This window comes from Asparagus officinalis, chromosome 8 (genome assembly GCF_001876935.1).
Source record: "Asparagus officinalis chromosome 8, Aspof.V1, whole genome shotgun sequence".
Taxonomy (NCBI): domain Eukaryota; kingdom Viridiplantae; phylum Streptophyta; class Magnoliopsida; order Asparagales; family Asparagaceae; genus Asparagus; species Asparagus officinalis.
The window spans coordinates 14,033,789-14,037,830 of record NC_033801.1 but is presented as its reverse complement, the minus strand read 5'-3'; positions in this window follow the sequence as shown (position 1 = coordinate 14,037,830).

Sequence of the window (4,042 nt, the reverse complement as noted above, 5' to 3'; positions counted from 1 at the left end):
GACTCTGTGTGAGATGTGGACCAGTGACCTGTTATAGGATGGCTAGTTACATGACCTCGTTTCTTGGCTAGGTATGACTTCTTGTGAGATGTAGGCCGGTTATATTTCTTTTCATACATAGATCAGGATTAATATTTAATTATCTATAATTTGAGACATATGGTATATACATGAGGGTTTCCTTGTTTGGATTATTTCGCTCGACGTACTACGTCTCTTGTTGTAGATTTTTAAGTATTAATTCCATCTAGTTGTATGACCTGGTTAGTTGGATGATTGTTCTGATCGCTAGTTGCATGATCGACTTGTTATTTGATTGATTTTGTTGGATTTTCCAGTTGCACGTTTTTTGTCATTTCTGTTATCGTATCATTTCTTGCTTTGGTTTTCGTTTGTCCTATTTTCTTTTGTGGGGTCTTGCCGTGCGCCATGCACCTGACGTACACCTGTTTTCTCTGGTGTACGTTTCAGCAGGAGTCAGAGGATTCTCAGCATGAGTGCCTTGCAGACGTAGCAGAAGAAGAAGCAGAAGCTTAGTCATTTCCTTTCAGTTTGTTTTGTATTACTTCATTTCCTTTCGTTCGGTATATATTTATATTCTCCAGTATTTCATTCAGATAGTTTGTATAAGGGCATGTTTGGCCCGAATATTATGTCTGGATGATCATTTCAGTTGTGATATGTATCTTTTGGTTCTGAGTTGTTTATTATATTCTCATTACTGTGATCGAGGACCTGTGACTTCGTTTTGTATTTATTTCCAGACGCTTAGCGTATTAGATTGAGAAGACGGGGTCTAGCACTTATCTCTCCTCAGTCTAATATGTCGCGGGCTTGTTCACGTTCCGATTCCCGTGTATTTTGGAAAGCGGGGCGTGACAGGTCAAAGTCAAGAGGTCGTCACCAGCTTGGAAAGAACCAATGTGCATTCTGCAAAGAACAGGGACATTGGAAGAGAGACTGCCCGAAAGTCAAGGAAAAGGAGAATAGCAAGAATAAGGGCTCGAAGGCCAATGAGGTGAATGTTGCGAAAGGCGATGATTTCGATGATTCGAGCTTTTCTCTTTTGATTACTCCGGAGGTGAACCATTTGGATGCATCGGAGTGGATGCTTGATTCTGGCGCTACTTATCATGTGACTCCTAGGCGAGATTGGTTTTCATCATTTGAGAGACTCGATGGAGGTGTTGTTGTCATGGGAAATGATCAATCCTGTGGCGTTCGTGGGATAGGTACTGTGAGGATTCGGATGCACGATGGAGTAGTCCGTGAGTTGAAGGAGGTGAGATTCGTTCCTCAACTTAAGAAGAATCTTATCTCAGTTGGGGCTTTGGAGGCGAAGGGATTCAGGGTGACCTTTGAGGATGCTGTAGCAAAGGTTACTAAGGGATCTTTGGTGGTGATTAAGGGAGTCCGCAGTCATAACTTATACTATCTGAAGGGGAGCACCGAGATTGGCCAGGCTGCTTCGGCTATTTCAGAGGCGGACATGAGTAGACTTTGGCATTACAGGTTAGGGCACACAGGAGAGAAGTCACTGCAGGCTTTGTGCAAGCAGGGGCTATTGAAGAGAGCCAAGAGTGGAAAGATTGAGTTATGTGAGCACTGTGTTTTTGGCAAGAAGACGAAGGTGAAGTTCGGGACGGCCATTCATAGGACGAGGGGCATCTTGGACTACGTGCACACAGATGTTTGGGGTCCCACCAAGACGACATCACTTGGTGGTCGACATTAGTTCGTCACATTTGTTTATGACTACTTTAGGCGTTGTTGGGTGTACACCATGAAGCATAAGAGTGAAGTCCTAGATTTGTTTGTAGAGTGGAAGAAGAGATTGGAACTGCAGACTGGGAGAAAGATCAAGACGTTGCGATCCGACAATGGCGGCGAGTATACTTCAGACCCCTTTCAGCAGCTATATCGAGACGAGGGTATAGAGAGGCGCTTCACAGTTAGTCATACACCGCAGCAGAATGGGGTGGCGGAGAGATTGAATCGGTCTTTGCTGGAGAAGATTCGATGTTTATTGGCGCATAGTGGTTTGGAGAAGATCTTTTGGGCTGATGCACTTTCTTATGCGAGCCACCTCATTAATAGGCTGCCTTCATCTGCGATTGAGGGGAAGACCCCTATGGAGATGTGGTCGGGAGAGACAGCACATGACTATGACCAGCTTAAGGTATTTGGTTGCCCTGCATATTATCATGTTAGAACTGATAAATTAGAACCTCGAGCTAGGAAGGCCATATTTGTAGGATTCAAGCGTGGTGTCAAGGGATACAAGCTTTGGGATCCAGTTGATAAGAAGATTGTGCTGAGTAGGGACGTCACATTCGATGAGGCTTCTATCTTGAAGCTTCCCAGCTCTCATCAGGTGGAGAGCGACCCGACAGAGGAGATTTCGCAGGTGGTGGAGATTGATGCAGCTCCACAGAGTCCAGATAGTGCAGTATCCATGAGAGTGCCGACTGAGGTGACGCCAGGCGAGCACGACGGTGATGCGGAGGATACGGGTACTCATGAGCAGGATCAGGGACCGACGGCTCAGGTTCAGGATTCTATTGCGGCACGGAGACAGAGGAGAGACATACGGGTGCCAGCACGGTATGCCGACACAGTTGCATATGCACTTCCGGTGGAGAGTATCGATGAGATGGTGCCTACTACATTCAGAGAGGCCGAGCAGAGTTCGGAGGCTGATTCGTGGCAGGTGGCTATGCAGGAGGAGATGGAGTCTCTTCACAAGAACGATACATGGGAGCTTGTAGAGCTTCCAAAGGGGCGGAAGGCGATTGGGTGCAAGTGGGTGTACACGAAGAAGGAGGGCATTGAGGGCACTCCAGTGAGATTCAAGGCTAGGTTGGTTGCGAAGGGCTATGTACAGGAGGAAGGTATTGATTACAATGAGGTTTTCTCTCCGGTGGTGAAGCACTCTTCGATTCGGATTCTGCTAGCTTTGGTGGCACAATATGGATTAGAGTGAGATCAGTTGGATGTGAAGCCGGTATTTCTTCATGGTGATCTTGATGAAGAAATATATATGACTCAGCCATTGGGATTCCGAGCTGCAGGGAAAGATAAGTTGGTTTGCAGGTTAAAGAAATCGCTATACGGTTTGAAGCAGTCTCCTCGACAGTGGTATAGGCGATTCGATGGTTTTATGCTTGGTCATTCGTACACTCGGAGCCAGTTTGATCCTTGCGTGTATTTTCGCAAGTTGAGAGGAGGTGCGTACATTTATTTGTTGCTTTATGTCGATGACATGTTGGTTGCTTCTAGTTCCAGGTCAGCTATAGATGAGTTGAAAGTTCAGCTTTCGAATGAGTTTGAGATGAAGGACTTGGGCGAGGCGAAGCGCATTTTAGGGATGGAGATCGGCAGAGACAAGAAGAAGGGCAGAATTTGTTTGACACAGGTGGCTTATTTGAAGAAGGTTCTACAGCGATTCCATGTTAGCATGGATACGAAGCCAGTTTGTGTACCGTTGGGAGCCCATTTGAAGCTTTCAGCTGGCCTTTCACCGAAGTCAATTGAAGACCATGAGTTTATGTCGAAGACTCCATATGCGAGCGCAGTTGGGAGCTTGATGTACGCGATGGTATGTACGAGGCCGGATTTGTCACAGGCAGTGAGCATGGTGTCGAGATACATGCACGATCCAGGAGTGGGTCATTGGGATGCCGTGAGATGGATTTTGAGGTACATTCTAGGTACGCTCAATGTTGGTTTGGTTTATGAGCGGGACACTACAGGTGGGCAGCTATGCATTGGTTATGTTGATTCGGATTATGCCGGGGATTTGGATAAACGCCAGTCTACTACGGGGTATGTGTTCACTTTGACCCATGTGCCGGTGTGTTGGAGATGCACCTTACAGTCTACGGTGGTTTTGTCTACGACGGAGGCAGAGTATATGGCAGTTACGGAGGCTGTGAAGAAGGCTATTTGGCTTTGAGGACTTTTGGAGGAAGTTGGTATATCGCAGAGGTCCGTCACTATTCATTGTGATAGCATGAGTGCTATCTATTTGGCGAAGAATTAG